At 37.6% G+C, this 27,942-nt stretch overlaps 1 protein-coding gene and 1 pseudogene across 1 annotated transcript in view; one reads left to right on the top strand and one right to left on the bottom strand.

Moving 5' to 3' along the window:
• The window catches only part of GAP43 (growth associated protein 43), a 94,746-nt gene that overhangs the window by 24,295 nt on the left and 42,509 nt on the right, over positions 1 to 27,942 (top strand). The gene's annotated exons all lie outside the window — the stretch shown is intronic.
• Positions 2,490 to 2,608, bottom strand: LOC118602237 (annotated as a pseudogene).

Raw genomic sequence — 27,942 nt, 5'->3', positions numbered from 1 at the left:
CTATGGCAGGAAATATATATGATATCAATGAAGGAATGGGTTCAAATTCTTAGATTTCAAGAGAGTTCCTTGTGAAGAAATGATATCACTTTGCAATAGAAAGGAAAAAGAAGTTGATGAGAGATTTGTTAGATTGAGATGATGTTATTTTTAGGGGATCCTGTCAAAATTCTGAAGGCTCCCTCTTTTTTATTTCTCAATTAAGCACTTTGGTCAGCTGCTGACAGTAGAAGAATAAACAAAAATCTTCAGGGGAGCTTACTAAGCAAGAACAGTGAGTTAAGGAGCATGTTTCCAAGTGGTTTATTGGTCACCTGACTTCATATTACCTGGAGAAGCCTGTTTGTTTGTTTGTTTGTTTGTTTGTTTGTTTGTTTGTTTTTGAAGCTATTTTAAATGAAGCTTTCTGGAAAAGAGACTTCATTTACAAGCTCCTCAGTTGGTTCTTAGACATACAAATTCAGGACCCAGTGCCTTATTGGAAGATGAAGCCATCTTGGGAACACTGTCTAATTTAGAGACCTAATAGGAAGCTATGATGTCTTTCATCCTGTGTGCATTTAAATTTTCACAGACCTCACAGTGTTCCTTTCACTAAGTATATTTCCATGGGAAAGAATGAAACATTCTAACATATACTGGCATGAGCTCTTCGTTAGGTCCATAATATCCAGGTAAGCATTAAAGTATACCTACAACTAAAAAGAAAACTTCGATTCCGAGCTTGTACGCATGAAGTTTAGAGGATGATCTAAACCACTTATTTTTTTTTCCATTGAATTTCCTTTCAGTCCATGAAGAGTTTACTTCAGGTGGGCATGTGGAGTCTCCTTCTCTCTCTGGGCTCCCCTCCTTTTTTTCTATCTTTTTCAGCATCCCATTTTCTTTCCCTTTGTCCTTCCTCATTCCCCATCCTGGTTCCACCCTAGACTTGAGGTGGGACATTAGATCTTTACAGTTTTGTGCATTTACCCATGTTCTATTCAAGAGAGTCACCACTAATAGCTGCAGACATTTAGTCCCTAGAGCTTTCAAAGCTTCACATATAGAATAAGAAAAATATATTTACTTACTAACCTTGACCCCTTCTCTAGCATAACTTTGATAACTTATTGTTTATTTAAAAGTTACTGTTTCTTAATCTTGTATTACTCCTCATAAAAGTAAAAGGGAAAGAGAAAGTATGTGGAAAATATAAAGTCCAATTTTTTCACACTGGGATACATTTTATTATTTGGAACCTGTTTGCCAGGATGCCCACAGTAGGGAAGCTTCATCATTAGTGGTGAAGCTCTGTGAGTTGTAGCATTGTGAGTTTCCTTCTAAGGGAAAATTTCTGTGTCTCTGTCTCTCTGTCTCTGTTTGTCTCTGTCTCTCTGTCTTTATCTCTGTCTCTCTCTCACACACAGACACATGCACACACACACACACACACGACATATGACACAAGAGCTGTTGTTTTGTTTGAAAAGTTGGGCTTGGTGTTTGAAAATTATCTCATTAGTTTTTAGCTTGGTTGTTTGATTGGGTTTTTTATTTGAAAAAAAAAAAATATATATATATATATATATATATATATATATATATATATATATATATACTGCCAGTTATCCAGGATGAGAGTGCGTCAGTATTGAATGCCACACTGAACTGGACCCTGTCATCAAGTGTAAGCATATCTTAAACTCGCTTCATATGTAAATTCTATTTTATTTACCAATGCAGAAATGGAAGGTTTTAGTTTCTCAATTTCCTTCTACGAATTTGCCAATATACTCAAAAGAGTATATTAATTTCCTCCATTTTTATCTGACCCATGGTTTCCTTAAACACATGTAATCTGTCCTTCTTTCCCTCCCTCACTATTCTAAAATTGCTCTCTCTGAGGTCCGTAGTGGTCTTTTCATTTCTGTTTACAAAGACCTTTTCTCAGTCTTCACTTAACATTTTGCTGCATTCTACTCTGCTGGACATCCCTTGTTGGGATTGATTCTCTTTTCTCTTAGCTCCTGTTCTGGCCCTTTTCAATTTTTGCTCTACTTTCTAGGCTGGACTTCACTGAGTCAACTTTATTCCTTTGTCTTCTAAATACACATATCCCCAAAGCAAGACCATTTATCTCTATTTTTTTCCATCAGAAATCTCATCCTCCTTTATAGCTTCAGCTATCACCTTCCCATAAATGACTCTTGAGTTTATATTTCTGTACTAATGTGCTTTGTACTAGATAGCTCTAGTTGGAGACTCTCTTACGAATGTGTATAATTGAAACCGAGTTCATCCCTTGTCTCCAAAATCTATCTTCCCCTTTGAATCTGTCCTTTCTGTTGATTCTTCTAGATATATTTTTCTCGTTTGAATTTTTATTTTTTTTATTATTTTTTTATTTTTGTTTATTTTTTTTATTTTTTAGGCAAGGCAACCCTTGTTGGCCTCACAGATTGCAAAGGCCTTGTTAGCTTAAATCCCTTATTTTTTAAATTTTTTTACACTTGTAGCACCTGGTCTTCCTAGGTGGTCTCCCATCCAAGTATTAACCAGGCCCAACCCTGCTTAGCTTCCGAGATCAGATGGGATCGGGCTTGTTCAAGGTAGCATGGCTGCAGACTCATCTGAATTTTTAAAGTACATATTAACTGTACCACCCATTTAATTCTGAATGTATGCTACTTTATGTTATTTAATTCTTTCGTTGCATTTCTTGTTACCATACCTAAATAATAAGTATTTTGAGGAAAGAATTGTATTTTCTACATCTATGTTCCTGATTCCTATCGAGGTTCAATAAATGATTTTTATTGTTGATATTGCAACTAAGTTGCTAATATTTTGCATATATTGCTTTCATGGTCTCTTTTGAAAGAGTTGATATTGTGATGAAAATTGAAAGATATGAAGATTGAATTGTGGTTCAGACCATTATCTTGAGACAAAATGTACCTAATAAATTACTGATAGAGTTTCTATAACATTATAAACAGTAGATTCTGTATAATAATATACACGTTTGCACTGAATGTATCCTGCTATGTAGAATCTCTGATGGAGCAAGCTACTAGTCAAAAACCTTAGGAGGCAAGTTGAAGGATCTAGAGTTTGATTAGGTTAAACAGGCACCCTAATGAGAGGTAAGGCTGAGCTAAAAATTAATGACTGGACTTATACACTTCATTTGGGAGAATATCATGGGATATGGATTTTTCTATTTCTTGACCAAAATATGGCTTAGATTTTCCTATGTCAAGAGAAGGTAGGACAAGTTTTGAGGAATGGTTTCTTCTTACTTTGTGTTTTATGCTGTTAGTTTACCAAGAGTAACTTCTATTTCTTAAACTCCTACCTACCCCAAAACTAGGTGTACAGATTCTAAAAATTAGTGACTGGAAGAGACTTGACCATCTAGTCCAAACCTCTTGTTTAGAGATATGTGACTTGCTTCCCCTGGGCCTTATCTCTGAAGCCTCAACTTTGTACTGGCCCTAAAGTTTGGGTAAGTCCATCCATATAAAAATATTGCTGTTTTTTTTTTTTTAATAACATTTTTGGCCTGTTCATGTTTAGTGGATTTTCCCATGAAAAAGTAGATTCCTTGCTTACTTTTCAGATACTTAATATTTGAAATTTAAAAATTATTCCTAAAAGATATTTTCCAAAATATATGGGTCAACATTAGAAAGAATGTGTTACCCTTCATCTCTCCTCCGTCTATTCCTTCCTCTACCCCAAAGCCACTGTGTATGGACACTGAAGCACTGCTTCTGCAATAAATTAATTCTGCCATTTCTGAAGGCTAAAGAACTCAGCTCGATTGACTTTCATTGGTTTAAAGTTTTCCACTCTGGAAATAGTGTCTATTTCAATTACTCCACTGTTTTCAGTTTAATTTATCAGTTGGTCACTGTATTTGTAAAACAGAAATGGTGCTCAGACCAAAGTACCAAGTGATTTAAATATCGACTATTATATCTTAAGCTAGTCACATATTTGTCCCCTTTTCCACCTACAGTGGATGCAATGGCAATTGCAAGAGTTTATCTAAAATGTTCTCTGAAAAAAGAGAATTAGGAAATACAAACTCTCTGTACTGAAAGAGCCAGCTCTTCTAGTGAGATCTGAGGAAACGGTAAGCAAACCCAACACTACTTCAGCACACCTCTCTCACAGTCCTTTTTAAAAATGCCCCATTTTGTTTGAACACTACTTTTCTGAGTCAAAAGAGTACTTCAGTAAAATCTGCCTTCCTGGGGGCAAAAGCGATCTCTCACAGTCACAGTCTTAGAAAGATGGATACCGCTCAACATTGACTGGACTAAAGATGTTTTGGGTTTATTTTTTTTTCCTCCAGCAAAAATTGCTCAAATTGCTTGAGAAAGATACATAATATGATGTTTATCTCTGTTTACAGATGTTTAACCAGTGCCCCTTCAGAGGGTCATGTGCCTATAAACAGCATTGTGGTAATTATATCCACTGCTGCAGAGAACAGATGTGTAAATTGGTGGTTTCTTGGGGGAAAATAATACCAAGTCCACTTTCCAGAAATGTACACAGTGCAGCACAGCTGTAACATTCTGTGCCGAGGTCTCTTTAGTGTCTACAGCTGAATTTGCTTACATTTAATGAATGTGGAAGTCCAGGGGTACCTAGACAATGATTCAGATGTTTGGTGTGTTTAAAAACTCCTAGTGATATTGGACAAATCTTCATATCCAACAAAAAGGTAATAACAAATCCTTGATTCTAAAGTTTTCCCCATAAGAAATATGTATGGAGTAGAGAATAGAATTAGGACACCTCTGGTGCTTCATACACCTCTGAGGTCTGAGCATCTTAGATAAAAACAAAACTTCAGTGAGGCCAGATTATATCAAGGTAATCATGCTTTTGCCATGTGAACACCAGAATATTCCTAAACCAACCACTGTAGGGTCTGGCAGGGATAAGTGGTCTCCAGGTCCTTTCCTAAAAACTAAAATTTAGTGGCTCCTTACTTAAAAAGCCTATGTTACCTTAAATATAATGGGAAGGATTAGATAAAATCATTTCTATTAATTAATTTATCGTATTAAAAATACTTGCTTTCCCTCAGGATGTCTATTTATGTGAACATATGAAAATCAGTATTATCCCTGAAAATTAAAACAAAACCACTTTATCCAAGATAAACTTATTGTCTTAAAATAGCTTATTGACAGGTCTGTTATTACAAGTGTGTTGATCACTATAAGCTGCATTACTTTCTCTCTGTATGAATTTTCTTTTTCTCTTAAACAATGTCAAATATTCGTGTGAATATGTGAATATGTGTGCATGTTTGAGATTGCTCCAGTGCGTGCCTAGAAGATGAGAGTTCTCCCGGACTGGACCTAACTGTATCTTCACATGTACTGAAACTTTGTAGAAGACCAATATATATCCTATAATTTAGTAAATGTGATAAAACATTAGAAGTTAATTTTTATTTACATTGCATATTGTAGAATGCAATGGCATTAGGCTTAACTTGGGAATTTTGCTTTTGGGGCAGAAAAGCATAATCTTTTTTCAGGCTATGCTTTTCTGCTTTCCCGATTCCGTATCAACTATCCAGCATCACCAAATCAGGTCTATATGATTAAAATGTGACAAACAATCTAGTCTACTAATCTGGATCTTTCAGGCCCAGAATGAAAGGATAATAAAAAGACCTGGCAATTGCCTTAGGCCAAAGCATGCCTTTTGACACTAATGATCTAATTCAGCTATCTATTTTGTCCCAAATTCAGCCTCATTCTCTGTGACAGGGAGACTTAAAAGAAAACACAGGAAGGGATGAAGGCTAGCCCTAGTTCTATCACTCACCTTCTAAGCCTTAGTTTCCAAAGACTATGAAATGTATGGTTTGATGATCTCTTCGAGGGCTCATGTCTATATTCCTATGCATGTTGGAATTTAGAACAGGAATTCCTGGGATAGCTCCAATTGTCTCTAAAATCAGGAGGCAATGGGTTAGAAATAGAAAATCTGACTGTTGTTCGATATAGAAATTTTCAATAAAATCAAGAAAGTATTTCCAAACGGGAGTGTGGCTCAGGCTTCATTGTGTTCTAAGCCCACCCACTAGATTACTTATTAAAATGCCTGTCGGGCCATCCAAGACTCTACACAAGACTCCCTAGCTCAGCATCAAAGGAGGTGGGACCATGAATAGGATGTACACGAGCATCCCTGGTGGTAAATATATGTGCCGAAGTAGGAAAACCCATTATCTAGATGAAAGAACACTTTTTCTGCTAATTCAAAATTTCGTTGGAAAAAAAAATAATAATAATCTACTCTAGACCTCATTTTTCTAATAATGGAAAAATTATCTGTCCTTCCTCATTTCCCAGAAAGTAGAAGTGTTAGCGGAATAGCGTTTTGGAAAACAATTTCTTAGAAAAACAGGCAATTTCATAGTTACGAATGGATCGTATTTCAAAAACAGATTGTTAAATTGGAAACTTAAAATTAATTCCCCATAGAAATAATGTAAAATAGTCTTCAGATTTCTAGACTTGTTTATAAAATTTAGGTTGATCCAAAATGTAACTGAAATTCTGTACACTTATAATGGAAATATAGTAGAAAACATTAATATTACTGGGTTTTGGAGAGTAATAGAACCAGTTCTTTATATCTAATTTTGTTTGAAAAATATATATACATATGCATATGCATGTACACACATACATATACCCAACTTCCCTTGTTAGGTGTTATGCTAGCCCCATTCAACAGTAGTGAGAATGAAAATTATAGCAAAACTTTTTTATTAGGTACCTTTGTATCACAAAGGGATTCTCATGAGGGATGAAAAGAGGGATTTTTTTAAAAAATTTCTAATGTTGATTGGGTAAAAGTTAAAATGAAGTGGGGGGCTAGGCGAAGAACAGGGGAGAGGGAATTTCAAGGTCAGAGCGGGAAGAAAAGAAAAAGAGGATTAAAAAGGAAATGAGTGGTTTATGTAGCAGGTGACGACCTGAAGAGAGCATGTAGGAGAGATTAGTTGCTCAGGTCTAAAAAGAAAAACTTATTGGGTGTTTATATGTTCACCCCCAGGTAGAAGAAAGGAACTGGTAAGAGATTTTTGTCAATTACCCATGTTTACCACCAGACAGCAAAATTAATCCAAGGCCTCTTGGGAACTGGTCACTTTATAGGGAAGAGGGAAGAATATATGTATCACTTGGTAATTCATTCATTTATTCCACACATATTGAATCCTCACTATGTGCCATGAACTGTGCTAGGAGCTGATGTTGAAATGACCAACGGACAAAGTCCCTGCCCTCAATGAACTTACAGCTGGGTGGAAGGCTAACCAGTCACAAGAGTGGCCATAGAATACTAGCAAACAATCTTCTTATGTAGTGAGGTACAGACTTGCTCCTTTGGTTATTTGCCTCAATATCAGCCCTGACAAAACCAAAAAACAGGCCCAGTAGTTGATTTTTCTCCACTAACCGGCTCATACCTCCTTGACTGCCTCCCATGCTTCTTCTCCACCCCATCTCTTGGTCTTTCAGGTTCCAGCCTCAGTCTTCTCTCAGGTAAAATGTACTAGTCTTTGGCCTCTTGCCTTAGAAATGTTTATCTTGGCTAGGTGACTAGTATTAATATGATTAACCAAAGAGGTATTACATCCTCACTTCTGATATCGTTTGCATTTTAGGTATTTTTTCCCGCACCCCCACAATATCAGAACCTAGTAACATTTAACCATTTTTGGGTAACGAACAGTTTGACATTCTTAGAAAAGCTATGGACAGTCAACAGAAAAATAAGCATATTAACGTGCTACACTGCATAATATTTCAGATTCAGAGACACCCTGAAGCCCACTCTTAGACAACCGCGGATTTAAAATATGTAATTCAAAGAACTGACCCAAATGGTGAGAGTTTGTGGAACGACATGATGGGGAACAGAGAAGCGGGTTTAAGCAAACTTTCAAATTTTTCCTAAGCAGGGCTAGTTCTGTGCCTCTTCCTGCTGGTCCCCTTCAGTGCAGACAACTGGCTGCTTAGTCTCCCTTTCCCGACTCTCCTCTTTCCTTAGCCTTTGTCTCCCAGCCCCATCCCCCTGCATTAGGACTCCGGTTTCCGTCCCACAGTCCCTCTTCGAGTCTCATTCTCTGCCTCCTTTAGGCGTTCCCTACGGCCCCTCTTCGGGGTGACCTCATCCCTTTGTTTCTCCACTGCTAGCACCAGCCAGCCCCTCCCTGCACCCCCGTCCCCGGGCCGGGGGCCGGCTGCAGGCGTGGTGGGCGGGGCCTGGCCTCCGGGCCCCGGGGGACCGCAGGGCGCGGCTCGGACCTTGCGCGGGGCGTGGCTTCCGCCAGCCTCCCGCGGAGCCCTTCCTCCAACGCCCCAAACCTCGGGGAGGCCTCTGCTTCTCCGGAACATCGCGCAGTTTTATTTTAACGAACTTCCACAGGCTCCCGTTTGGGAGATAATTGCTTCTTTCGGGGCTGGGACAACAAAAGCATCAGCCGGTGCGCCAGGCGCGCCACGGTAGAGGAGCAGCGATGGGAGAGCGGGCTCCCCCCGCCCTTATCTAGTCTGTCGGCCTTCACTTCCAGCCTGCAGCGGCAGCATGCTACGGGTACAGAGCTCTGTCAGGTCAAGGTTACACAGTGGGTGGGGAAAGAAGGGGAGCGAAAGCTGGGTCAATTGGAAGTCACATTCTAGTCCCTCCCAGTTTTTCTTTGCTTGGAGGTTGCTAAGAGTACATTAACATTCCTCGAGCTGTTGGCGCCCGTTTCTCTACCACGGGAAGGGAAAAGAAAAAGCGATTGGCAGGAGGGTTTCTTTATGTCTACAGGAAAAGACCTTTGGAAAATTAACAGGAATGCCTTGTCATTAGAATATAGCAGAGGAGAGAAAACCAACTAAATTCTATGTCCAGAGACAACTGACTTTTATTATTATTTTAAAAAGAAAGAAAGAAAGAAAGAAAGAAAGAAAGAAAGAAAGAAAGAAAGAAAGAAAGAAAGAAAAGTTTTCTAGTCTTTCTGTGAGCTTTTTGTTTCCTAGGATGAAATGTAGGCTCCAGAGGCAATTGCAAATGAATTTCTTTTATGGAGGCTGAAGTGGGGGAGAGGGGAGAGGAGGTAAATGAAGCAGGTGGGAAGAGGTGAGATGACTTCTGTAGGTATGGCCAACTTTAGACTTGGTGTAAGATTTTCCCTTTGCCTGTAAACACATGGCACTGGTACATTTGATTTGTTCATTCAATAATATTATTAAAAGATGATGTACAAAGAAAATTTAGGTGATACAAACAAAGTATTTAACAATTCATGGGGTGGGCAGTCTCCCTTCCCAAGGGTCCAGGAAACTGCAAAATGGGCAGAAGTCAGGAAACTTACAGAGTAAAAAATAAGGAATAGCAACATAAGTAATGTCCAGACTTGCAGAGATTGCTTATGAGTTTATTTGAGCCAAATCAATAACAATTGCTGGAAAGTGAAATCTCAATGAGTTAAGAAAATACTTTGGAAAAATGGCAATTTTGCAGCTTATTATATACATTAGAATAAAAGGAGGAGACGTAGGGGAGTTACGTGAAACCCACTGATGGTAGATTCAAGGGACAGGAGAAAGCCAAGTGGGGAAATTTCTGGGATTGGATAAAAAGCAAAATGGAAAGATACATCTTTTACATTGGTGGGTACAAGATAGTAAACATTTACAGTACATGGAAATGATATGAGAGCAGCGAGGTAACAATGAGGGGTTCTGCGATCTTGCCTTCTGGTGCTGGCAGTTGTGACTTCAAGGGGTCTGGAAAAGATTACTCTGACATTTCAAAGTTATGTTATCTTAGATGAAAAAAGACAATAGACAAGCTCACTTAAGGTAAAGATTGACTTTCGTCCAGGAAGGGACAGGCCTAGGATGTGGCTACCTGCCATGACCAGCTTTTAGTTAAGAATTTTTATGTTCCGATCATCCTATGTGGTCACTTTGGCCCCTAAGTTTGTAAGGCCCAAAATGCAGGCCTTTTCGGACCTTGTCAGGTTTCTACGTGGCCCCTTTTTTATCCGCAGGAATGAGGAAGCAAGTATAGAGCCCAGAGTTGGCTTGGTGTTTGAAGATTGGCTAAGTGAATATACTGCATTTCTCATAAAGTGGAGCATTTACAGGGACATGAGAATTATTTAAGTTTTGGTTTGCTGTCATGATACTCCTGGGGAAGAGTGGCTCCATGTTGGGCCTAGAAATGAATTTCAACAGTATTTATTGAACACTTATACTGTTATGGACTGTTTTCAGCTATAAAACGACCTCAGGTCCACTTGAGAGGACAGCTGAAAGGAAGAGTAGGAGAGAGCCTGGGTGTCAAGTCATTGAACTACTTAGGGCTCGGATGGATCCCCAGCCCTGTAGTGGGATGACTGTGGAGAGACCTGTGAGAATGGAGGAGCTGCAGAGGGAGACCATTCACACTTGCAAGGGCTGAGGGTCGAAGCTGATGGGAGTTGGAGCTTCTCCTCCCTGTGTTCTGACCTCTTTTTCTTGCTAAAATAGGCTGAAACCAACTGTGGCAGAGAGTGAGTGATTTGCATATCTTATTTTTAGTAGTCTTGGTTTTTTTCTCCAACTAGGACAGTAGATTTCATTCAGATTTTCCACACAGACTGACTGACAATTTGGTTTTAAAAATTGTCAAGTAAGGTGTTCCCTTAGAATGCTTCTTTCTTGTAAAGGTTTCAGGGGAAGTGGGGGAAGGCACAGCTTTTTGCTGACTGATGAATGATATGTTCCTGCATTCTGAGAGGACTGGAGCTAGGTGCCTAAAGGAAAGTGATGTCTGCTTTCTTATGAGGTGAGTCATTTGCTAGTTCGCAGAAGCATATGAGTGAAGCCATCCTGAACTGTGCAGAGTCAAGAATCTCAGCACATGGGAGGCTGGCCAATGGACAAATTCTGTGCTCGCTCATTTTGGTGATCTCTGGGGACTGGCACGTTTGAGAAAAATCTTAACCTCATCATATATTCAATGTATATAATTAATTTTAGAGGGTAGTGACAGAGGCAAAAGGGTATGGGGTACCCTGCCCATGCCAGAGTAGGATTTGAGATCATATTCTACTTCTCCGATGCTTTCTTGTTTAGGGAAATAGGAAACAGAACATATATAACCAAAATTTGCACACAATTAGGACTTTCGTACTTTGAATGTTTGAGTCTTTAATTTCCTAGTGAATTCCTTTAATGCACAAACACAGCAAACTAAACCCAGAGAAGTGGTGAGGCTGAAGTGATGAAGATTCACAGTCCTGGCCTCCTAATATCTAATCCAGGGCTTTTGCTACTTTCCCTGCTGCTGCTTATTTTCTGAGTTTCAGAAGAGAGGCACCTCTGAAACTGTACTTTTCTTTAAAGATATTCAAGAGGAACTGTGGATTTCCCAGGACAGGTGCGTGTAGTCTGAGTGTTACAGGCCAGTACATTTCACGCTGTGATTTGTTAAAATTCAGATCCTGATGAGTAGGTCTGGGGCGGAGAGTGCATTGCCACCCAGCTCTTAGCGGTACTGATGTCGCTGTTCCATGTGCCAAGCAGCGGAACTGTGATCCGCATCTTTCCTCTTTTCCTCTTTTCTCACTAAGGAACAGCCCTGGGGATTTAGAGTCCCTCGCTTCCCCTATTCCTTCCCCCTGTTACCAGGTCACTGTGCTCCCTCAGCTAATCCAGATGCCTTTCACTGCTTTATCCTCACCCAGACCCAAGACCGCCAGAAATTGTCCCTAGAGACAGGTATCTTGAGATGAAAGGTGTGATCTTTGGTTTAGTGAGATAGCACCTTCTAACTTGATTCCACAAAACCTTTCACACATAAGCAACTTGCTCAACTCTGATGGTTAAAAATATATATATTTTTTTCCTCTCTTACACAAGTGTTCTCCCAGCTGCAGCTTATTTCTCTCCTTCTGGGAGTGCAGCTGGCATTCTGCTAGCTTGTAGGCATGGCCTTTCAGCTGGGGCTCAGCAAGTTTGCGTTTCCCACTACTCCTGTCCTGCGCTTCTCAAGCTGCACGTGATACCTAGATTCAGGTTTGAGTGCCTTTGTGCACCATCTGAGTTCAGCTAAGTAATAACAGGGCAGAGGCCCTTCTACAGCAGGACAGCTTCAGTGGTGACCATTTATTTCTTAGTTCTCTGAAGCTTGCCTGCCTCAGAGGTGCCTTTCTTATTATAACCTGTACTCAGGAAAGAAACAGAATTGAATCCAAACTATAGAACATATTCACCAGGCATTTATTGAGGCCTTACTCTGTGAAACAGTAATAGAGGCTGTATAGTAGAGGGGTAGAGAGGGTGAACACTAGACAGACTGCCTAAATTGTCAAATTCTAGCTCTACATTTACTGAATATGGAAATCCCCAAGTATTAGTTTCCTCATCAGTAAAAATAATAACACGTACCTCATCCATTATAAATATACTTATAATAATACCTACCTTATACTTTTGTGATGAGATTTTCCATTGTTTAGGAGGAATTAACTTTCTTTTACCCTCAAGGTTTTTCTGGCTAGTCTAATAATCAAATAGACATGAGACAGATTAGCAAGTGAAAATGACAAAATTAAATACACATATATGTCAGGTAAAACCCACATATATGGGAGAGTCAGAGACCTCATGTGTATGAGCTGTTCAGAGATAGAAAGGGAACACGGGTATATAAAACATTCTGAGCTAAGGATGAGGTAAGGTACCTTGAGGGCCTCAAAGGGTCATTGCAGGATGATAGAAGAGCAGATGTTTAGTAAATTTAGTAAATAAAAGTTTGTCCTGTCATATAGATGGGTCAAAAATGTTATCACTGATAATCTCTTCTTATGGGCAAGGCCCCTAATTCAAGTTCTTATAGTTAGTTAAAGGTAGGAACATAAGTTTCTCTTGAGCTTGAAGCTAAAATAGCCTTTAGCTCAAAACAGTCTGCATACCACAGAAGCACCTCTTGGGGTGCTTGTCCCAAGCCATGCAAAACACTTAGCTCAGTGCCTGGCACAAAGTGATTAATAAATGGTGTTCTCTGTAAGTGTCTTGAACTCAATTCTGATGTGGGGGGAGGAGTTTCCTCACGCTAACAACAATTCTCCAGATACCACCTGGATGCCCTACCATTCAACACAAAGCTGACATTATCTACATGAAGAAGCATCAGATTTCATAGGTAAAGTGCTCAGTCCCACAAAACTACCCTCCTCTCAAGATGCCAGTTGCAAGCCCAGGTTGTTAACCTTTGTTTCTGATGACCAACAACAAGTTGGAGTTTCCCATGATCCCTCCAACTCAGGATGTCAGTTGCAAGCCCAGGTTGTTACCTCTACTTCTGACCAATTGGCTCTAAATCAGAAGTTCCCACAACCCCCAAGTTGGGTTTCATTGATTTACGAGAACGGCTCACAGTACTCAAGGAAACCTGTTTACATACTAGATTAATGGCTTATTATAAAAAAAAAAAATTAACTCAGGAACAGCCATCTGGAAGAGCTGCATAGGACAAGTTGCGGGGAAAGGGCAAGGAGCTTCCATGCCCTCTCTGAGCCTGCCACTCTGCCTGCACCCACACGTGTTCACCAACTTGGAAACTCTGTGTGCCCTGTCCTTTTGGGGTTTTATGAAGGCTTCATTATATAGGATTGATTGAAGAAATCATTGGCCATTAGCATTTGACTTAACCTCCAGCCCTTCTCCCTTCCCAAGAGGTCAGAAGTGGAACTGAAAGTTTCAACTCTCTAAACTCAGGGTTAGTTCTCCGGATGAGGAGTCCTCCTCCTCAGGTGAATTCCAAAGGTTACCTCATTAATATAACAAAATTTACTTTTATTGCTCACACCCCAGGAAATTCCTAGGGTTTTAGGATCTCTGTGCCAAAATGAGGACAAAGACCAAATATGTATTTCTTAATAAATTTCACAGTATCATAGATTCTGTTATTAATAAGACAATATTCCTATCTTCACAGAGTTCACAGAGTAATGGAGATTTTGGGGAATAAGTACACTAATAACTACAATGTAAAAACAAACAAACAAATGAAAGACAAGGATGCAGTGGGGATTAAAGATAGAGGTGTCCCCTGCTCCAGAGATTTGATGACTACAGCCTGTAGGTTGAGAATAGTTTTTACATTATAAAGTGGTTGACAGAAAATCAAGGGTAATGATATTTTGTGATACCTTAAAATTATGAAAATTCAAATTTAGTGTTCATAAATAAGGTTTTATGGCCCACAACCATGCTCATTCATTTGCATAGCATCCGTAGCTCATTTCACACTACAAGGACAGTGGAGCAGTTGTAACAGAAACCATATTTATGGCTCTGTGCTATGGCACAGCTGTAAAGATCCCCATTTTTTTTCAGTTTCACAGTGCTAGCACAGACTTGGCACTCATGGCAACTCTTTGGGTGGTTGTGGCACATCTCGTAGTTGTCTATGCATCAAGAAGAAGGAATGAAATTTTCATTGTCCTCAAGACCTCAGAATCGGACTTCATATTTTTTCTTAATTTTTACCCAATTCAGCATAATTAGTCTGACTCAAAGATAGGGTTATTTTAACTCCCTGGGCAGCAGGTTCATATGGACTAATGTAAAAATTGTAGAATTTACCTGCCTAGTTTTAAACACAGACAAGAGGTCATTTTCTCTCTTTGACGGCTTCAAGGGGTGCAGTGTTTCTCCCTGCAGAATCACAAAGTGGGAGGTGTGCTGGTTCTTTGTGCCATGATGAACACTGTCACTAAATTCTTCCAACAAGCTATATGGCATAAATAATATGACATTTCTGGAGAATATAATCAGAGCAAGAAGAATGATTGATGTCCATAGTTCTGGATGAATTTCTTTATGTGCCTCACTACAACTGTCAGGAAAGTACAGGAATAGCTTGTTCAAGAAAAAGAAAATACCTAATTCAGGAACTATGGTTGGATTTAAATTCTCAGACTGGGGAATAAATCATAGAACCTGTTCTTTACCATCTGCTCAATCTTTTTTTCTGATAAGAATGCATAAAAGGGTGACTCTAGTTTATTCATCCGCTTTTCTCATTTGACTAAATAGCTATAATTCCTGACCTGAGGTCCTGTCGCGCTCATTCCCTGCAGTGTTGGTTTCTCTGTTCTCCAATATTTTCTCTTTCCTGCTTTCAGAATTGATGAGAAACCTGGTGTTTGGGCTGTTCTCCACATCTCAAGTGAGAATGTTCTCTGTCAAAATTTTCACAAGGAAAATGAGTCACGGCATCACTTGGGTGATGAGGTCATGATACCACAGCCCCTGCTTCGAAATGCTATTTGCACTTTTCTATTGTAGAGAGGTTTTGAAAGGGGAAAGTGAAATCGTAGTGACAGGTCTGAAGCACAGTCTTCTAGACTTTCGGAGCTAGCCCAGCATTGGCAGCCACTGGCTGTGACAAAGTCCTGCTCTATGTTCTCCTACTTCCTACTCCATTTTTCACCTTGTCCAAGAGCCTTGAGGGAAGAAAACCTGCAGAGAGTAGGCCAGCCCTGTCATCTTAGGGTGATTTTTACCTGACGCGCAATTTGTACAACAAGTATTTTGAGTTCAAATTTGGCTCTGCCACTTACTAACTGTGTGATTTTGAGAAAGTTACTTAATGTCCCTGTGCCGCAGTCCCCTCATCTGTGATGTAATAGTACCCACTGTGTAGCTTTGTTAGAATTAAATTAGTGAATATATATACTATATATATTATAGTATATATATTATATATTATATATGTTACATAATGCATTATATATTATATATTCAATAAATATATATTTGTGTGTATGTACATACGTAAAACATATTAATGTGCTTAGATGAATACTTGACGTATAGTACTATAAATTTTCCAGTTTATTATTAGTATTATTTTCTCCAGGGATCTGAGTGTATTTTATAATCTTTACCTTTAAAGGATTTTTTTTTTTAATTTAGAAGGGGCATTTATTATTTCTATGAAATGGACATAGTCCTGAAAAATTTCCTCCATGAGCTATCAAAGAGAGAAAACCATAAAGTATTTATCAAATAATGCACCTAATCCCTACTCTCCAGAAAGTAGTGATTTTCACTTTATTTATATTGTCTCCTTCCAAGCAATTATGTATTAAGTTCTTAAGTATGAGTCACTTTACCAATACTATTTTCCATAGTCAAGAAAATTTTGCACAATAGGTATCAGTGCCTTAATAAAGGGTAAAGAAACTTAATTCTAAAGAAATTAAGTAGTTTACTCTTGTCACACATTTAAGCAATGACTGAGCCAAGATTTGAACTCAAGTTGTTTGACCCCAAAGCCATGTCAGGGAACATATATAATAAATGAGGGCCAGTGAATGATGATCAAGGGATGAATGGATGCCAAAAACACAGGGAAAAGTAAGAAAGGAAGAATGGCAAGGATAATAACATCATGAGCAAATTTAGACTCAGTTACGATTTACAGTGTTTTCTAGTGGCTCTTGTACTTGCCCTTAAACTGTCTAACAGCTTGGAGATAGAAACCCAGTTAAAATGGAAGTCTATTTGTCCTCACACTGTGTGCCCTTTACTCGGCACCCACCCTCCCCAACGAAAAAATTCAGTTGTTTTTTTTTTCTGTATGTGGAAAAATACAGCAACATTTCTTCTAGAATCAGATTTCTCAAGTGCTGTTGTAAATGGACAATCACTTACCTGTGATTGATATAGAATATTAAGATGTGCAAATTAATGTTGATACATAGCAGTGTTCCTCCAAGACCACTCCACCAGCTATTTTATAGAAATACACATATTGTAAAGGCAGTATGTTTGCTGTGTGAGTGCAGTTTCAAGAATTACTTAGCTCCCGCTCCTGCCCCTAGTCCCTCTTACACAAAGATTCTGGGGCCACCTCTGTCATAAGATCTGAAAGGTAAACCAATGCCGCCATTAAAAATACTTCAAATAGTCTTAGTACTGATATTAGCATTACTTTTTATTCAATGGTGCCTTCTGAGTGTTTAGTGTTGATTTCTTAGATTGAATTCTCTGATTTCTTAAAATGTAGGAGATTGATTGGAGCCCTAGGTTTAAGATCCATTCTACCATTTGCGGGGCTTTGCCAATCTGTTTTTTCATTTTATAAAAAGGATAGCACACTTACTTGGCCTATTTCGTTGTAGTTCCTTGAGGAACAATTTTATGAAGTTAAAAGCACTTTATAATCAGTAATATAAAAACTCAAGCTACTGGTTTTTTTTTTTTTGTTTTTTGTTTTTGTTTATTTTTTGCAAATGGAATTCCAAGTTCTTTTTTATTTGACTAGGCTTCGTGATGACATACACTCTGGTGACACATATTCTGTACCCTAACTAGGTATTAGGCACAGTACTTGGTGAACTGAATGGAGTAGAAATCCCAAATCATGATGCCCCCCTCTTCTCAGGACCAGATGCTCCTAAACTAATCCTCTACAGCATTTCTGGCAACTGCATCAACAGCTTTCATGAGACGTGAGTAAATAGAGTAAGTCTCAGAGCCCGCACAGGCAGTCGTTTCACTGGCTGTTTAAAGGATACCACTAGATCAGTGATGTAGATATATGAAATAGAAGCGAAATGAGATTTTTTCGTAGGGTAGGGGGTTGTCAGGTGAAAGGCATATATTTTTAGAATGAATAGACTTCTAGTTTAAGTGGATTTCCACCAACAAGATGCTGGACCATGTGGAGATCTAGGGATGGATAAAAGAATTAGTGTGTGTTAGGTGGTAAGGAATAGGATTGTGATTTATTATTGACAGTGTAAACAGATCTGCCCCCTTCCCAAGGATAAGAAAGACCAGGATTAAGTATTGTGGCACATTTTAGACAGTTTTCTGCTTATCTCTTTGAGGATAGATAGCTCAGTAGTACTGTAAAGTTCAGGACCTCTACTCTCCTTCCCCCGGGTGGGGTGGGGATATTGGCAGTCATGGAGATGAATAAGGTCTCACAACCAAACCTCTCTGGGTGTTTATCTTATTAACATGTCTTGACTTAGCTTAATAATAATATAGAAATTACTCTGAGATGATATTGATGATGTCAGTGATCATAATGGAGAAATAGTAGCAGCTACCCCGTTTTGAGCATGTACAATATGTCAGGGAGTGTGCTAGGAACTTTATATACATTAACTCATTTAATCCTTAGGACAGCCCAAAGATTCTGATAAGAAAACTGAAGCTGACTTGCCCAAAATTAAGAACTGATAATTAAGCGGCAAAGCTGAGATTCAAACCTACACACCTCTAACTCTACAGCCAATGCTCTTATATACCAGGGAATATTAGCTTCTCACATTCTATTTTAAAAAGCACTGGATGAGTAATGGGATCGAGGGTGGGCTCTGTCATTCAGAAGCTGGATAAACTGGGCCCCTGTATGTTTCCTCGATTATCTTGATTATAAACAGACACAGTGATGTGTTCCTCTAACAATTATGATGAGGTTTGAATTTACATAACTGTATATGCTGTCCAGTCATAAATGTAAAAGATAGAGGAATATGATTGCTAAAGAGTGGCTTGATGAAGACCCAAAGCATTAGATTCCCAGAGAAAAGCAAGGCCAGCTAGCCAGTTAGCTGGGTGCTGCCCATATACATGCTCTCTGATCACTAACATAGTGCGACATGTAAGTCACTTAACTATAAATAAATATCTTGGAGGCATCAATTATGTGCCAAAACTATTTTAGCTACCAAGACTTTGAGGGTTGTACAAAACTGATGAGGTCTTGCTCTCAGAAAGTTTATATTCCAAAGGAAGACAGTTAGTAATGAAATAAAAATATATGTCAGGTGATTCTAAGCATGAAGGAGGAAAAGCAAGGCAAGTAGATATATGGAGAAGAGCAGTATTTAGATTGAATGAGGAAGGTCTTTCTCATTCATTTATTCATTGAATAAAATCTAGCAACTACCACTGATTCAGAATGTAACTAACTTACGATAGAGGCTAAATTTAAAAAATAAATTGATAATCACTATTCATTATAGTAGGAAGAATATAGTAATTCAAATAAATACTTATCATGTTCTATATTTCTGAGCATTCAACAAGAAATGCTTTGGAGTGTTTTACCCAGAAGGAAGAGTTTTCTGTCTGTTTCCCTGGATTTCTTTTCCTGCTAGTTGGCTCTGAGCATCTTCTCCAGCAGCTCAGGCTGCGGTTTGCTTTTAGGGACTCTCAACTGAGAGGAATTTACTTGTGATAGTGATACAAGGGGGTTTTGCTGGTATGCTGCTTTTCTGTCTTCTCCCAGATGTATTTGTGCCCCACTGTTCTCTTTTTCTCCAGTTGTTAGCAGAAGTCTCAAGTCTTCCTGTGTGACTTCAGCCTTTTCAGCAGCCTGATGGGGAATCCCTCTCATTTTCTCCCCAGCTCAGTGGCTACTATAGGCACAGGTGCTTCTCCAAGAGCAGGGTTCCGTGTCTCCCTCACATTGCCCGCCTTTCTCTCCTTTGAGCATGCCACTTGTAGAGGTAGTGAATGCTGGTAAAGGTAGTGAAAACTGGGAGAGATAGTGAACAGGCAATGCTCATCAGAGGATTTGCTCCACTGCTCAAGCATGGAGCCTCTTTCTCCCAGAGCTGACTCTCACCATTGTTGACTTGGGCATCAGTAACTTTGGCCTTGATTCAGTCAGGTGACTTATACCTACCTATCTGTGTCATACCTACCCAAAGGTCTGAAAGAGTTTAATTACATTATTCTGTCCATCATGTGCCCTGATAGATATGCCAGCATAAAAGTATGTGCTTAATCTCAGAGCCCCAGTTTGTGGAAGGGCAGTTTCCTTCCTTAAATAGCTAAGAAATAGTCATCCCAGACTATATAACTTTACGCCCTGGGGCTCATTATACAAATTAAGTATAAATAGAGGGAAGGAGAGAGCCTCTAATTATCCCCCATGAATATTTTCACCTGTTTTACTAATGGAGAAGCGGAAATATATATTTAAAAAATAATTTGATTGATACGACTACAGGCAATCCATAGATATGATGAACAAAGTCAGTTGGTTTTTTATCTTAGATTTGTTGACATTTCAGGGTGCTTTTATAATTACTATTATCATGTCATTTGTATACTCTTGTGTCTTCTCTCCTTGTCTGAACCCTGCTCATTCATTTCCATAATTGATTTTTGTGTTCAACCTCACTGTATGAAGTCAGTTATTCAGTTTGGTGTTGAGGGAACACGTATTTGTCTTAATCAGATGCTCTCGAAGTCCATCACTGGGAAGTAAAGGATTTTAACAAAGCTGACATAATGGAATCTCAGACCTCTTTGCCTAGCATCATCTTTCTGAAATGATATGAACTGAGATGTTTAAATTTGGATTTATTCAACAAATATTAATGAGCATCTACTGTTTTCAGGACGCCATTCTAGAAACTGGATATTCAGCTGTGACAGAAAAAGAAAAGGCCTTTTGTGTGCTGACTTTTGTCTGTTAGAAGGTGCCAATTATACTATGCCCTTTGTCTTCTCCCTATTTGTTGTGTGGGACAAATAAAGGTACAAATATACAAAATTAAACAAAAGATAATTTTTTTTAGGTTTTCCATGAATGACTTCTTTTATGTGTATATATATAAATTTATTTATTTAAATTAATTTCAAGTATACAGTATATTGGTTAGACATCTATAATGTTCATAAAATTATCTCCCCCAATTACTCCCTCCCTTCCCTGGCCCTCCACTTAGCCATCATATTAATGCTAACTGCATTTCCTCTGCCGTGCTCCCCATCCCCGTGCCCAACTATCAACTACTAATTTGTACTTCTTTAACCCTTCACCCTATTCTCCCAGCCTCCCAAATCCCCTCCCTTCTGTCGGTCACCAAATTGTCCACTATATTTGTGAGTCTGTTTTTGATTAGTTTGTTCTTTTTATTCCTTAGATACTGCATATAAGTGAAATCATATAGTATTTATCTTTCTCTGTCTAACTTATTTCACTCAGCATAATAACCTGTAGGTCCATCCATGTCATTGCAAATGGTAAAATTTCATTTTTTTTAATGACTGAGTAATATTCCATTATATATGAGAACCATAATTTCTTTTTTTTAAATTAAATTTATTGGGGTAATACAATTATATAATTTTCAGGTGTATATTATAATTTGGTATCTGTATATTCTATTTGAACCATAATTTCCTTATCTAATCATCTGTTGATGGGCATTTAGGTTGCTTCATATCTTGGCTATTGTAAATTGTGCTGCCATGAATATTGATGAGTACAGATCTTTATGACTTATTGTTTTGGTTTTCTTTGGATAAATACCCAGAAGTGCAATTGCCGGGTCAAAAGGTATATCCATTTTTAATTTTTGAGGAACTCCTATACTGTTTTCCATAGCAACTGTACCAATTTGCAATCCTACCAACAATGCATGAGGGTTCCCTTTTCTCCACATCCTCATCCTTGCCAACACTTACTGTTTTTTGATTTTTTGATAATAGCCATTCTGACAGGTGTGAGGTGATATCTCATTGTGGTTTTAATTTGCATTTCTCTGATGATTAGTGACCTTGAGCATCTTTTTCGCATGTCCGTTAGCCATCTGTATTTCCTCTTTGGAGAAGTATCTGTTCAGGTATGCCCATTTTTTAATTGGATTGTTTGTTTTTTGTTGTTGTTGAGTTGTATAAGCCCTTTATAAATTTGGGATATTAACCCCTTATCAGATGTATCTTCTCCCAAATAGTTGGTTGTCTTTTTGTTTTGTTGATGATTTTCTTTGCTGTACAAAAACTTTTTAGTTGGATGTAATCCTATTTGTTTATTTATTTTGTTTGTTTCCCTTGCCCAAGGAAATATATCTGAAAAGAAATTTCTATTAGTAATATCAGAGAGTTTACTGCCTATGTTTTCTTCTAAAAGTTTTATGGATTCAGGTCTTACATTTAAATCTTTAATCCATTTTGAGTTTATTCTTGTATATGGTGTAAGAAGATGGTCAGGCCTTTTTTTTTTTTTTTTTTTTTTTTTTTTTTTTTTTTTTTTTTTTTTTTTTTTTTGCATGTATCTGTCCAATTTTTCCAGCACCATTTATTGAATTTAATTGTATATTCTCACCTCCTTTGTCATATATTAAGTGAGCATATAGGTGTGGATTTATTTCTGGGTTCTCTATTCTGTTTCACTGATCAGTGTATCTGTTTTTATGCCAATACTATGCTGTTTTGATTACTGTAGCCTTGTAGAATAGTTTAATATCAGGTAGTGTGATACCTCCAACTTTATTCTTCTTTCTCAAGATTGCCATGGCTAGTCAGGATTTTTTATTGTTCCATATAAATTTTAGGATTATTCATTCTAGCTCTCTGAAAAATGCCATTGATATTTTGATAGGGATTGCATTGAATCTATAGATTGCTTTGGATAGTATGGTCATTTTAATGATGTTGATTCTTCCAATCCATGAACAGGGTATATGCTTCCACTTTTTTATATCTTCCTCTATTTCTTTTTTCAATGACATGATTTTCTGAAAACAAGTCTTCTACCTTCTTGGTTAATTTGATTGCCAGGTATTTTATAGTTTTTGATGCAATAGTAAATGGGATTGTTTTCTTAATTACTCTTTCTGAAAGTTCATCATTGGTGTATAAAAATGCCACTGACTTCTGAATATTTATTTTGTAACCTGCTACTTTATTGAATTAATCGATCAGTTCTAACAGTTTTTTGGTGGAACCTTTAGGGTTCTCTATATAGTAGAGAGGGTCATTGGCAAATAGAGAGGGTTTTACTTCTTCCTTTCTAATTCAGATGCCTTTATTTCTCTTTCTTGTCTTATTGCTGTGACTAAGACTTCCAATACAATATTGAAGAGGAGTAGTGAATGTGGGCATCCTTGTCTTGTTCCTTATCTTAAGGAAGATGCTTTTAGCCTTTTCCCATTGAATATGATGTTATCTGTAGGTTTGTCATATGTGGCCTTTATTATGTTGAGGTATGTTACCTCTATGCCCACTTTGCTGAGAGTTTTTATCCTAAGTGGGTGCTGGATTTTGTTGAATGCTTTTTTCTGCATCTATTGATATGATCATATGGTTTTTATCTTTCGATTTGTTAATGTGGTGTATCACATTAATTGATTTGCAGATATTTAACCAACTTTGCATTCTAGGAATATATCCACCTTGATTGTGGTTTATGATATTTTTAATGTATTGCTGAATTCATTTTGCTAACATTTTGTTGAAGATTTTTGCATCAATATTCATAAGAGATATCAGCCTATAGTTTCCTTTTTTGGTAATGTCTTTGTCTTGTTTTGGAATCAAAGTAATGGTGGCCTCATAAAAGGAGTTAGGGAACCTTTCCTTTTCTTGAAATTTTTAAGAATAGTTTGAGAACAATAGGTGATACTTCTTCTTTGAATGTTTGGTAAAATTTGCTTATGAAGCCATCTGGTCCAGGACTTTTGTTTTTTGGGAGGTTTTTGATTACTAATTTTATTTCATTGGTGGTAATCAGTCAGTTCAGAATTTCTGTTTCTTCTTGACTCAGTCTTGGGAGAGTATATGTTTCTAAGAACGTGTCCATTTCTTCTAGATGTCCAATTTGTTGGTGTATAATTGCTTGTATTATTTTCTTATGATCCATTGTATTTCTGTGGAGTCTGTGGCTATTTCTCTTTCATTTCTGATTTTATTTATTTGAGCCCTCTCTCTTTTTTCCTTGATCAGTCTGGCTACGGGTCTGTCAATTTCTTTATCCTTTCAAAGAAGCGGCTCTTGGTTTCATTAATCTTTTATATTGTTCTTCTGGATTCTATTTCATTTATTTACACTCTGATCTTTATTATTTTTTTCCTTCTATTAATTTTGGGCTTTGTTTGCTATTCTTTTTCTAGTTCTTTTCACTGTAAGATTAGATTGTTTATTTGAGCTTTGCTTTGCTTTCTTTCTTTCTTTCTTTTTTTTTTTTTGTTTGTTTGCTTTTTGAGATAGACCTGTATTGCTATGAATTTCCCTCTTAGGACTGCTTTTGCTGTGTCCCATAGATTTTGAGTCATTGTGTTTTTATTTTCATCTGTCTCTAGGTATCTTTTGATTTCTTTCTTGACCTCATTAATAACTCATTCATTGTTTAGTAGCATGTTATTGAGCCTCCATGTGTTTGTGTATTTTCCTTTTTTTTTTCTTATTGTTGATTTATAGTTGAAAAGGTAAAAGTGAGCTGAAGACCTATATCTTAATCACTAGCTATTATTTGAAAAGCTAATATTACTATTGTAATTTCCAATATGGGATATTTTGTTTTCTTATATAGTAAGTCAATCAATGAGCATTTCTTGCCCACTGATTATAACTCTGGAGCTGTAGCAATATGCCGCACTCTTCAACTGAAAGGGGAAACCAAGCTCCTTTACTACTGCTCTGCCGGGATTTGCAAGGTGACTCTCGATGTCTCACATTCCCCTGAAGAATTGCTTAGTCATTACATATTTGTGTTCCCACCGGCCCAGGAACTAAAAATGGACTTTTTACTGGACTGAAAATTGAAGTTTAAAAAAGTAATGACAATTTTTGACAAAAGTAAGGCAGTTATATTGCTTCTACCTGCATCCTGCTCCCTAGCCCCTCACATTATAGTTAGATCTTCAAACCAGATTGAGTGTTGAGAAACCCTGTGTATCCCAGGAGTGACTATTCATCTTTTAAATGACACCTTCTTTCCTACAAGTGCCCCAAAACCTGAAGGCAATTCATCTACAGAACTGGAGGAGGTTGGTCTAGCCTCCTTTCTTGCCTCCATAAGGGGCATTTCACTGGATTTCTGATGATTGATTAGGTTCAAAGAAAGCACAGAAGCTTCACTGTAAACTTCTTTAATACTTGAGATATTTTCTCTGAAGTATATGGTATCAACTATTCTTAAAATGAACTATACTTAAAAATAGAGTGAAATTTTCTGATGAAATTAAACATTAATAATTTCTGATGAGATTAATAATTTTAACGAATTAATAAGAAATAGACTGAGTCATAACTAGATATTTGTACCATTTCATATATATCTGCAAACACTTTATTTTGCTTCCTTTATGGTCTATATAAGATTATGATAGGCATGAAAATGACAGTGTGTTAAAGAAAACTTTGCTTGAGATATCTCCAATCTTTTAATTTTGCTTCTCAGAAATATTTTTTGTTCAATCAAATTGAAATAGTTTGGTTCACTAAAGATATTCTTAGAAAGAAGAATTGCTGTATATTAATGATTTTTAAAAAACATTTAAAACTCAACCCTGCTTAAGAGAAAATGTGAAGTATTATAATAGTATTTATGGCTGGCAGAAGTAGATATAAGGTTAAGTTTTTCTGTGGTTAGAAGGTTAAGGTATTTCTATGATAACTGGAAAACATGAAATGAATTGAATTGTCCCAGTTGAATGGATGATGTTATTTTAATTCTAAAAGTCAGATGTTCAAGAATTATTGCCTAAAGTTCTTTTGTAACATGAAGAATGCAAATGTTTGGACATCTTAGAATGAGTCCTAAGTTTCCACTCCTCCCACCCCCAGAGGGAAAGGAAACAATTAACCAGAGCAACAATGTTGGATTTATTAAATAACTACTTCTTATTTTTGATTTTCTTATATGATTCTTAATTACTGATGAAAATTATCACTCTTTCATTTAGTGGATTTAGAAATTTGACTAGGTCCCAACAAGTTAATGTAATGGTACCCTTCATCTTCTTCAGACTAATATTCATCCGAGATTTTTAGCCTTGGTAGAAAAATAAAGATTTTATACAGCTCAGTTTCCTTTAAAACTTAATAAATTACAGAGCTTCCAAATATATTGGTCAGTAAAAATATTAAGCTATAGCAATGAAGATTCCTGAAAACGTTATTGTAACTCATAATGATACTCTTCCTACGTATAATACACTACACTGGAATATCCTCTTTAATGAATTCCCAGACAGCAACAATCTCATGTAAAAATGAAAGAATTTTGAAATTCCCTTAGAAAACATCAGAGCTCAGCACAAAGCTTATTTGTGGCAAGGCTGAATTTAAAAAATAAATCTATCTTAATGAAACTTGTGAATTGACTCTTTAGCCACTAAATACCAGGATCTCCTTTTAATGGACCTCCTCCTTCTATAATTTGCATATTTAGTCTATTTGCCTTACTCTAGAAGATGGATATAAGATCAGGTGTCTACTGTGAATTCCTGGTAAATTATTGATTGTTAAAGTACTACAAGGTTATTTTTAAAAAGCATATTCAAAAAAAAATCCCGTGTGTCCTGTGTGGGTAGATATAGTATCCATGCTCACAAGAGCATCTATATTGCCTAGGACAGACACTCAGTATTGTTAAATAAATAGATAAATGAGAATATTGACAGGATGCTTTATGGATTATTTGTTAAAACATAGACCAAGTAGTCACAGGTCATTAATGCAATCAAATTGAACTTGGGGTAAGGAAGGAGGGGAGAGAGTCTAAGTTCAAATACAAGTTGAGCCACTGACTGATCCATTTGCTTTATCATTTTAGGCAACTCACTTTTCAGGGCAAGCACAGCTTTTTCTTTTAGAAACAGAAAGGGTTGTGCTGAGTGCACTGAGTGATCTGGTTTCCCTGGGCTCAAAAGTCATTTATCTTAGGTAAGTTCTTCTATTTCTAGTTGAGAAAATGTTTGTGTGTCCTGACATCTTGGGGTTAGCAGTGTGGCAGCCAGTGTTGGGAAATGTTCTCTTTCTCCTTATTTCTTCTCTCAGCGGAATACATTCTCAGTCTAATTACTTCTAGTTCTGTGAGAAGAATTATACCTGTAGTTTAAGCCATGTAAATAGAATCAATTACAGCTACAAAAGAAAGACACACACAATCTGGTACTGTCTATCTTAAGACCCAGTGTTTACTTAAAATACTTTTGTGTCTGGATGTCTCTGTTCAACCACTTTAGTCTGGCCTCATCTTAGGCTGATTTCTTCCCTCTCCTCCCCTCCCCTTCTCCCTCTCTTCTTATCCCCTCTTCTCTCCTCTCTCCTCACCTCTGCTCTCTGCTCTCCTCCTCTCCCCTTCCTTCCTCTTCTCTCCTTTCTCTTCCCCTTCTCTCTCTCTCTCTCTCTCTCTCTCATTCTCTCTCTCCCTCTGAAAAATGTGTCATAGTTGTCTTTTTCCAACCAATCTCTAAAATACAGTTTCCTTAGATCTCTAATAATTTTAAGTGGTCCAGCCATTCCTCCAAAATGGTCTCCAAGCCTGAGGAGTACACTGAGCACCTCTTTGGATGTTCCCACCCAGCTGGGTTCCTGGCTCTTACAGAACCACCTTACCCTTTCACTCCTAACTTTGCTCTTTCATAATTTTCTCCCTTCCTTGCTCACCCCTTCCTCACTTGTGTTCCTTATACTCCTGGATTGTTCAGGTGAGCCTGGTCCCAAATCTTGGCACCCAAGTCTAGTCTGAGCACTTTTAAATAGTCAGCTTATTTGCTGATCATCTAGAAAGCTGAAGTAGAAGATGATCTGAGAAATTGAAAGGGTGAGGGGAGAATTGAGAGGAGCTCTTCCTTTATTCATGAAAACTTTCTTTCTTTATATCATGCAGATTCTCAGCTTCCTTTTTTTAATGTTTTCCAGGTTTTTAAGAGTTTCATCTCCTTTGCTTTATGTTCTTAAAGGTGTGTGTGTGTGGGGGGGGGGCGTCTAAAATTATATCTTTCTTGAGTCACCAGAGGGTCTTTTCTGCACACCTGCTCGCTGAAATAATTGGTTTGTCTACTTCCCAAGGAGCAGTATGTGTATTAAAGAACTACTTGGCATCAACACCCAAGTGCAGATGTCCTGTCATATAAGATGGTGCCTCATTCAGAAAACTCAA

This window comes from Rousettus aegyptiacus, unplaced genomic scaffold (genome assembly GCF_014176215.1).
Source record: "Rousettus aegyptiacus isolate mRouAeg1 unplaced genomic scaffold, mRouAeg1.p scaffold_m13_p_4, whole genome shotgun sequence".
NCBI lineage: Eukaryota > Metazoa > Chordata > Mammalia > Chiroptera > Pteropodidae > Rousettus > Rousettus aegyptiacus.
The sequence above is the reverse complement of the archived record's forward strand: the minus strand, read 5'-3'. Positions and strand labels throughout refer to the sequence as shown.